This window comes from Melanostigma gelatinosum (genome assembly GCF_949748355.1).
Source record: "Melanostigma gelatinosum genome assembly, chromosome: 17".
In the NCBI taxonomy this organism is placed as follows: domain Eukaryota; kingdom Metazoa; phylum Chordata; class Actinopteri; order Perciformes; family Zoarcidae; genus Melanostigma; species Melanostigma gelatinosum.
In genome coordinates, this window is record NC_136650.1 from 6,023,115 (window position 1) to 6,033,938 (window position 10,824).

The following is a 10,824-nucleotide window of genomic DNA, read 5'->3' on the forward strand; positions in this document are numbered from 1 at the left end:
GGGTGTTGAACCCCAGCTGGTCCAGTTTGCAGATGAGTTGTTGTGGGATTATGGTATTAAATGCTGAGCTGAAGTCTATGAAAAGTATTCTTACATACGAGTCTGCTGGGTGGAGAGCAGAGCAGATTGCGTCCTCTGTGGAACGTTTTGCTCTGTATGCAAACTGAGAGGGATCCATGGTGGGGGGGAGGATGGACTTGATGTGGGCCATGACTAGCCGTTCAAAACACTTCATAATGATGGGGGTCAGTGCCACGGGGCGATAGTCATTGAAGCAGGATGGAGCCGGTTTCTTGGGTACAGGTATGATGATGGAGGTTTTGAGGTGTGATGGGACAGCAGCTTGACTCAGAGATGAGAGAAAACCAGGGCAGTGACTTCACAGAGGGAAATAACTCTTTCTTTCCCTCTGTGAAGTCACTGCCCTGGTGAAAGGAGGACTCAGAGAGAGAGGGGAACAGAGATGCAGGGGGGAGAGAAATTGCGGGGAAAAGGGGAACGAGTGAGAGGGACAAGACAATATCGAGGCCACGGGACGGGGCAGGGAGGGACAATAAGCTCAGCTGTGGCTGCCGCTGGAGTCAGGCAGGTTCACCTGATGACACATCTGTCTGTCTGACTCACCCAGACTCATAATCTCACTCATAAAGACCTGCAGGGACGACACAGAGCGGAGAGGCAACGCACGCCACCGTGGGATTACATGATGAGGATTCAGGCCAGTTTCAGGCTTTTATCAGGTATCAAATAATGACCTGATTTATTGTCCACTGCTGACTTGACGGACGTCCCTGATGCACTGATCAGCACTGTTGCAGGGATGCTGACTCATTTGACATCAGTTGTTTGTCCAGACAATTACATTTGATGGACCATACAGAGTTTACAAGGTACAAACAAAGAAGTGTACAAGTGCACACATTTATGAATGATTTAAGACTTGTTGCATATCTGTTTTAATAAATTAGAACTACATTTTACTCTACTTTGTGGCCTAATATTGTTCTGCATACATGTGGCAATACTGCCCTCTAGTGGACAATTAAAGTCTACGTTGTCTGTGCTGGCAGAGACTGCACAAATTTTTTTGTGGCAGCTTTGAAAGAATGACTAACTTTATTAAATTATGATTATTATTTACCTTTTAAGGAGGGGGGGGGGGGTACATGTATAACATTGCACTGAACAATACGAAGTTTGACAGCACGAAGGCTCCTGAAAAATACTGTACGTTGCAGAACCTCGTTGATGAAACAATACTAAAACGAAGCGTAGTAAAGTAGTTCCAACTTCACTGAACGCACGCGCGCTCCCGCGGCCAGGGGTGCACTATCAGCTAAGCACGAGACCCGTGTGTTTAGCATGGTGGGGGTAGCTCGTGGCGTTCTTTGTAAAACAACGTGCTAACTGACATACAAATAAACAAACACGGCGGACTAAAAACATAACCGCTTCGTTGCGAGAGCAATTAACCAACGCAACCCACAGCTACACGGAAGAGCTCGTGAGATGTAACGTAATGAATTCACTCCTCGTGCCCACCTGTCGCTCACAGGAGGAGAGTTCATCCAGGTAACAGAGATTTAAGCTAGTTTTGCTAGCTTCATTGTTTACGTATTTCACACCTTTAAAATGTGCTTCAGTAAAATGTACCTCAAAACACTAAATGTAAGTCATTACACTGTTGATGGGTGGTTTTGGTTTGCTGGAGGCATTAAGGCAAGGCAAGTTTATTTGTAGAGCACATTTCAACAACAAGGTAATTCAAAGTGCTTCACATAAAACCATTAAAAGCATCAAAACATAAGGCAAAAGAAAAGTGCAACTCTTGCCCCTCTTAAAGTCCAACTGTGAACTGCAGCCGTTTTACTACCTCGATTGGATCTTTACGGTATTGTATCATACTTTACGTTGTATAACTATGACCAGAAACTACATTTATGTTATATTGTGGCTCAAGATCCTAACAAGAATGTGCTGTTTTGATGGTGTTGCACATAATAAGAGATCAGAGACAGAGTAGCATCGAGGTTGAGCTGCAGCTATTAGTTAATTGATCGATTAATCGAACGACTGATGCTCAATGGGCAACTTTTTTCAAGATATAATAACGGCATCATTTGTTTTTCAAACATTTGATGGTTCCAGCTTCTCAAATTTAACAATTTGCCTCTTTCTTTTACCATAACATTAAATCAAAGTGGATGTCTGTGGTTGTTTGACTGTTGGTCAGTCAAAACAACACATTTTAAATTGTGATGTGCATTTCCCACATTTTTTCCGATGACTTATAGACCAAACAATTACTTGATTAATCCAGATAATGTTTAACGGATTAACGAGTTATGAAAGTACTGGCCCTTCTGTTTTTCCTGTACTATGGTGGTTTCTGCAACATCATGCAGTTGTAAACTAACACCACTTGATGGTTAATATATAATTTGACTGCTGTGTGTTCCAGGTGGCTGTGGCTCAGGAGGTACAGTGCGTCTTCCTCAAATTGGAAAATCGTCAGTTTGATCCCCAGCTCCTCCTGTCGGCTTGTCGAAGTGTCTTTGGGCAAGATGCTGAACCTCCATATTGCTCCAGAAGGCAGTGCCACAGATATGTGAGTGTGTGTCACTGAGCATTAGATCAGATCCTGATGGTGCAGTTTGCACCTTGTATGAATGTGCATTCAATTTTAGACTCATTCTATTTAAATTGGACTTATTTTAAACGGAGGCTTTTTTTCTCCACCAGAATTGCAGTGTGGAAATGGCTTTAATACAGCAGCTTGTTGTTGTTGTTATTATTAAATAAGATGTAGAATTGTTTTCAAAGGCTTTATGAAACTGAAATGTGGAGAATGTGGAGATTTGGCTGCTCTGCTCAACACCTGATGTCTTTGACAGTTACTCTCCAGCAGAGGGCAGTCGATCCACGTGGTTTTGCTGTTATCCCCTTTGCTACAATCCTTTGCTTCTCTGTACATTGACTTGTGTTAATTCCTTTAGTGACAGTGTAGTTAGGACCTAACCTGTGTTGGCAGGGTGCTAAATGCTTTTTAAAGTAGCGCTGGACCCGGCAGCAGCAGTAGAACTCAACTGAATGTCCCACATTAAGCATAGGCTGTCAGTACCAACAGGTCAACACGAGATGAGCTGGTTGTTCATAAATATTACAGTTGGGATCACAAATGAACAGCAGTAGACTCCAAATACATTCTCACAAATCCCGGGAAGTGATTCACCAGAGTGACTGAAATGTTAAACTAGGGTCCCGGGCCCTCAGGGGCCTTTTGGGGAAGTCAGGAGGTCCCCCAACGACATGACAAATAACAAGAATGTATCCCTACTGGAGTCATGTTTGTCTGCACTGCATCTACACTGAAGTGTTTTATAAGTTCACAATAAGTCAGACAACCCGTTTTATCAAAGGGCGGTCCTTCCTCGAGCTCAAACAGTTAGTAGATTAATCGGTTGACTGAAAAAAAATCTGCAGCTTATTTGATAATTCATAACTAATTGAAGTAAATTTTTTGGCAATTATGCCGAAACTTCTATAGGTCCACCCCAAACCAAGTTGCTGGGTTTCTTCTTTGTCGTTAATCTCAATACTTTTGGGCTGTGGACTGTTAGTGGGACAAAACTGCCTGAATATGTCGCCTTTGGTTCTGGAAAAATTGTAATTAACATCGTCACTTATTCTGACATTTTAACAACCAACCATTTAATGAAATAATGCCGGAAATAACCGATAAAATGAGACCGGTATGGCTGATGTGATGGAATGTTTGACTGCATCGTTATCTTTTTTTATCATTTCTCTATAAATTAACGGGTTTATTAAACTCGAGCTGAATTTTTCTTTTTTGTATCACAGCTAAAGTTGCTGCATGTTTTCCCTCTTGGCATCTTGTTAGTTTATGTGTTGGCCAACCTGTCTGTCTTTGACCATCCTGCCTTGGAGGGGGAGGGGGAGGGGTGCAGGGTCAAACCTGTTAACCTCTCCATTGAAGAACACATCATCAGCGGGGGACGATGTACAACTACTACACCTTCAGGCACACAAACAGACACCCTGATCCCACAGGCAGAACGTAGCTTTCAGCACTGAGCAAACATTTGATCCGACAGCGGATCAGCACACTAACCCCCCCCCCCCCCCCCCCCCTCCCACACACACACACACACACACACACACACCACCACCCCCATTGGCTCGGCGTGTTTCACTCCATTGCTTGTTTTTTACGGTGTGCGGATTCAGTAGAGTAGATGGCAACATGGAGGTGAGATGACGCACACACAGCCACAACACCGCTTCAGAAGAGACATTCATGGCAGTGACTTCGGTGTTATTAGCTGTGTGTTTAGGGTGTGACGGGATTTATAGGACCAGAAAGTGTGAAGCCTTTCAGCCCCTGTTTTGGGGTTTTGGGACTACTTGTTTGTTGTTGGAGCGCAGCCTGTGGTGTTAACCCATGACCCCGCTGACCTCTGACCTATGGGACGACAGCTCCATCCACGCGTCTGGGAGAGGGGCTGTCACATAGCGGAAACATCCAGAGCACGGCCAGGGCTGATGGGGAGGGAGGGACAATTAGGGGGTTGGTGTGGCTAACACAGGATCAAAACCACCGGGAGTGTCGGGCTACCGGATACATAATCTGTCTGCAGGAAAAGTGTAAAAAGATGCCACGGGCTGGAGAGGAGAGTCGGGATTAAGAGCTCAGCGAGCGACGTGAGCAGATTGAATGACTGATTAAGTTTGCAGTGCAGAGCCATGGTAGTTATGTACACATCCACAAGAGATCACTGGGTCAAGTGCTGGGTCGAAGAAAATACAGCTTGCAATTTTTGTAGTATGCCACCTGCAATATGTTTGACAGTAAAAGTTGGCATTAATTGTCTTAAGTGTATTATTGTAGCACATTTAGACAACAGGGGTTGACCCAAAGGGCATTCCACTCGAGGCTGATGGGTTAGGATCTGCCTCAAAACAGGTAATTAAAGAAATAATGGGTGCATAAAAGGCAATAATACATAATGTAATACAATAAAACTATAATAATTATTCAATCTTCGGAAAAACATTTATTTCTCAAGTTTTATAAACCAGCTGCAGCGATACAATGCACAAACCGTTAAATCCATAATTCATGGCTCTGGCCGGTGGCGGCTGGGTCATAAACTCTCTCAGCCTCAAGCTCAACAGCACACGAACATCCCAAAGCTGTTCATATTGCAGACGTTCTAGAGAGGCCAAATATTCTGTGCTAACTGGAAAACATTCATGAAATCACACACAACACCATTTACCATTATGCCATTTAATGCAACACTGCAGTCATCAGAAATGGTGTCTTGGATGGAATACTTTAATCAGCTTAAGCTTGCAGTAGATTGAGTTCAAGACGTGAGGTGATTATTTTGCCTTTCGCTGGAGTGCCGCCTTTTTCCTGGATTTGTTTTGGGGAAACATTGCATGTTAATTGTTTCTTTAGAGCATATATGGAAAGAACGTTGAGGCCAAAGCTCAAGATGCTTCAGGGGAACATTGGGGTTCAAGTGGTCAAGGTTCCTGCTTCTACATTGCTGTTTCTTTTATCTGGAGCTCTGCATCCACCCACTTTTGATGGCTCACTGAATTTATTACTGTTTTTGCTGATAACCACCTTCCAGTGAGGTTATGAGGTCCACATTTGTCATCTGGTTATTTTATTTTCAGGTGACAAGCTTCCCATCTACCTTTGCTGATGTGACCAAACGTCTGGAGGCTTCCGCCTGAATAACTGCCGCGGGCGTCTTTTCATTCTCGCCTGTGAGACCTTCAGGCTGCCGGAGGAGAGAGTCGAGGTGGGTGACCACAAACATCCGTGTGCCAGCACAGTGCTACACACGTATATCACACGGGCTCACGTTATCTTCAAAGCCTGTCGCCTCCAACATGTGATACGGCTCAGACCTCAAAAAGAAAAAAAAGCAGCAGACATCTTGCATTCCTAAACCCATTCCACAAAGTACAATAACTTCCTTGAATTCTTCGACCGTCGACGGCGGAGCCAGGGCACATCCTGTTGTCCTCGCCGCACTTCCTGCGGCTCAATCAGTCATTCCGCGTTGCCATGGCCACTCGAAAACACTGTGCTCATGCTTAGCTGGCACACTAGCAGGCATCAGTTGGATCATGTTGGCATCAGTTTGCAAATTCGTTGTAATGTGAGTAATTAAAAGTACGGTACATGTTTGCATGATGATTGCAGTCTTTGTGAATGTAAGTCAGACCACTAATAGTGGTTCTATTTGTTGTCTTTTAACCCCCTAACATCCTTTTTCTTGTTCGATTTTTACAAGTTTACTGTTGTTAAAACCATCTTAGTCATCATCTTCGTCATCATCTTAGTCATCATCATCGTCATCATCTTAGTATCTGCGTAGTGTTCGGTTGTGATATGAACTTCTTAAGTTGTGTCGCGTAGCTGGAAACACCTATACCTGGCCAATCCGACTGAAATACTGCATTAACACAGGGGCATGTTGACCATATGCTCACTATTATGAAGCCTGTAAAAGCTGCATACTGTGTATTTATGTTTTGGATGAGAGCTTGGTGTGTTTCATAATCACGTCCTCGCTGCCAGAACAGCGTTCATTTGTCAGCTTCCAGCTCGACAGTCCTGGCCAGACTTTCATCCTGCTTTGTTAGAAAGAAGGAAAGCGAGCAGGCTCTCCCGGGTATAGACTGACCCTGGAGAGACGCATTCAATTCTGCTTCCTGCACTGCCTCAAAATCAGACTGCTACGGTCCTTTTGACGGGAGGTTTAGCAGGTCAAAGGACTTATTTTGCATCATATTTAGATGATTTCTTTGCCTTGTTTTTCTTTTTTTTATCGTCTCTCCACATAATCCCTACCTGCAAATGTTTTGACACCTTACGTTCGCTTTGAAAGCAGAGGAGGGATGTTACAAGCCCTCATACCCCGATGGGGTGAGGATGAGCCGCCCAATGAGAGACGACAGAGATAGCGGACTGAGGTGGCGGTCCATGACATCATGCGTCAGGAAGGCCTCCACCCGCCCGTATGCCAGCGGCCTAAAGGCCACGCCTCCGCCTGCTACCTGTGAACATGGTGGCTGACACCGGCTCTCCGTGCATTAGCACAGGAATGTGCAGAATGAGTTTTATCAAGCAGGCAGCTGGGCTTGAGGAATGAACCTTTACCTCTTACAGTGAATTCTTTGCTCCCTCATTTCACACAGTTGCTTCTTCGCTTACGTCGCCACACTGCTGACATTTGAGTGGAGCAGATTTTGACGTTTGGCGGAGAAAGCCGTAGCGTTGAGGCGACGATGAGGGTATTCGTGACCGTACACTTTTCCTCACGATTCATCCCCGTATCCCGTCATGCCGAGGAGTTTTCACGCCTTTCTGGATTCGCCGGATCGGATGGCATACCGGATGCACGCGTCTCGACGAGGGCGAAGTTACGCTCGGATATTCTCGAGATCGGGTTGTTATCTGAAATGCCCCTACGCGACCGATCCCAAACAGTCACAAACAAAGTTTTAACGCGGCAACAGGAATGTATCGATGTCGGGTCTCGAGTCCCAAATAACAAAAACATAGAAATGATGATTTACGACAACTGTAGTTATGTAAGTTAACCTTTGATATCAATGTTTAATTTCTAGGTTGCGAGCTCTCTATTGTGGAAAAAACAAATGTAAGCATATAGTCAAAGAGATGAGCATCACTTACAAATGTTCTCGTAAGCTTTCTTCATGCACGCTTCAGTGTAATGAAGCATATTATATTTACTGTTGATCAAAGGAATCAGGACAAGATCTTTGCAGGCGCGCTGTTGGCTGATTCGGTGTTGGAGGTTTTTTCGAGCAGACATAGTTGTAGTCCAGTTATGAGGGATCAGTTTAATGCTAAGTGTGTTTGCACATACAGGGAATATGACTTAATTTGTGCAGAACAATAAACAATAAACAAAAGTAAAAACATGAACATTTTCAATGGAGTTTAAAGTGAATTTAAATTGTACTAGCGACTTCATCAGGAAGCTCATCAGGAAGCTCAAGCGAGCAGGAGCCCCCCCCCCCATCATGCTCTCATTCTACCGAGGCGCCACTGAGAGCATCCTCAGCAGCTGCATCACGCTGTGGTTCGGAAGCTGCACCGCCTCCAACCGCAAGAGCCTGCAGCGCATTGTGAACTCTGCCCAGAGGATCATCGGAGTCTCACTCCCTACACTACAGGACATTTACAACACCCGCCTCACCCGCAAAGCACTCGGCATTGCGGGTGACCCCACCCACCCCTCCAACAGCCTCTTCAGCCTCCTGCCTTCAGGGAGAAGGTTCCGCAGTCTCCGTTCGAGCTCTACCCGGCTGAGGAACAGCTTCTTCCACCAGGCGGTCAGGATGCTGAACTCTCTCCCTCCCTCTCTCCTCTCGCTCCCCCTCTCTCCCCCCCTGCCATCTCTCCCCTGACCTCTCTACCCTCCCCCTCACCCACCTTTCCCCACTGCCTCAAATGGAACATACCAGGACATCTACTCCCCCTCACACCCCTTCCCTCATCCAGCACCAGTCACTTTTTCTATTTATTTATTTTAATTTTTTATTCTCTGCTGCTACGAACAAATACCCCCCTCACACACCCTTCCCTCATCCAGCACCAGTCACTTTTTATTCTCTGCTGCTACTTGTTAATCCTTTATCTAGGCCCTTATGTTCTTAACTTTATTCTATTTTATTCTATTATATGTTATATGTTCATGTCTATATTACACTGTGGGACTGCGAGAAACGGCATTTCGAATTTTCTGTATGCATAACACATGTGGAAACTTTGACAATAAAGTGAACTTTGAACTTTGAGTACTTTTTACTCTGAATCTTGTGAGTGTGGGACCGTTCTCACAATAAAAATCATCTCTGGCACGCATCCATTGTAGTCAGAAGTGTTATTACCTTGACATGCCGTTTAGTTTCAGCAATTAGACATGAGTCAAGCTGCTATGGAATCACGCCAGAGGAGGCAAAGAACTGAACACCAGGCCGACGTGTTGAAACAGATGAAATTTATGCATGTTTTCGATGTTGCATATTATTTAATGTGTTCCGCGCACATTATCGGCTCGAACGTGATCACCGAAATCCCCTCTAAGCCTCTTCCCCCTCAGCCCTCATCAAACTTCACACAAATATGTTGTGATCTTCTAACTGCTTTCCACCAACAGGGCGGCATGTAAGGAATGCTGCTTAATGTCACCGGCTGTCAGTCCGGACTTAAAGCCAGCCGCTCTGTAACACTGCGAATATGTTGAACCCTGTGATGTCATGGTGTGAGAGTCGAGGAAAGGAAAACTGCCGGCACGCGATGTTGTTAATGAAGCGGCGTGTGTGTGTGTGTGTGTGTGTGCGTGCGTGTGTATGTGAGTGTGCATGTGTAACTGTGTGAGTGTGTGTGTGTGTGTGTGAGTGTGCACGTGTAACTGTGTGTGTGTGTGTGAGTGTGCGGGAGCAGACATGGAACAGATTTGTCTGAGAGCTCCCGAAGGTATTTTATTAGAGGTGCAGATGTGCGTCGAGATCAGTGCAGATTAAGAACTCGTGAAGGAATCTTCTCTTGTTGCTGTCAGGCGGTACTGAGTTTTTAAACGTAACCGCTGCGCTTTAGTTTGTGGCCAGTTTGCTTTTAAATTGTCCGAAATCTAAAATCAATCCGTGATTCAGAGTCAATTCTTGACTTTGGATCCAGCGGTTAACAAAAGAATCGCCTCCCAAGGTCCCTTTAGTATCTTGGTCTGGAGCTTTCAATCATATCACACAATCTTCATCAGGAAAATGCTCTTAATATTTCAGCATATTTCGTCAGCTGCTGTTTCCAAAATCAAGAATGAAGTTTGAATCTCTACTTTTAAGCCAATTTGGACAAAAGTCAATCACAGCTACTAAATGGACCTTGTGGTGAGATTTGTTCATATTAAGTTGAATTGTCAACAATTACTGCATCAACACATCGCCAGCGGCATTCCCAGTCATGACTACAAACTCTCCAATTCTTTCTCGAAAGTCATGGTCAATAAGATAAGCCTTTATTAAATACTAAATTACAAGACAAGTTTCAGTGATATCTAGATATATTTGACCTGAAACTCAGTATAAACGCCACAATATCTGGGTGATGCTTTCGTGAAGGATGACCATGATACATTATTATCGTTGGTCTTTTTTTTAATTCTTCAAATCACAATTTTTTTCAGAGTAAAAATCTGCAAAACAAAACACTGACATGCTATCACCCTATAAAGTTGTTGTAGCTGACGTTAGACGGAACACTTGATGAGGCACTGTTACGGTTAACAATGATATATTATTATATACAGTATTTAGAGTCTCACACACTGCATACTTTATATTGGATTCAGGTAATGGTTTGCACCTGGCTACCATCGCTGTAGAGGCCTACATGTGGAGTAACGAGAGGATCTCTGATAACAGCTCATCGGGTGAGAAGCTTGATGAAGATGGCTCCACCACATTTTGTGGGCTTTCTCTTTATGGATTTACATGAGCTGTATGATTCTTCAGGTCGAAAATGCAACAAAATATGCAAAAAGACGATTCGATAAGAAGACGTAAGAGACAAATCATCAAGGTCCAAAAGCTTTATCGGTTAACATTTTTAAATAAAACTGCTTATATTTGGTGTGAATGTATTCTGGAGTATATACGTATATATCCATTTAGTTAAGGTTAATGTATAGTTTTCCACTGCATTGTATTTACTGCTGTGAGGATCGGGATTAAAAGCATTTTATCAAA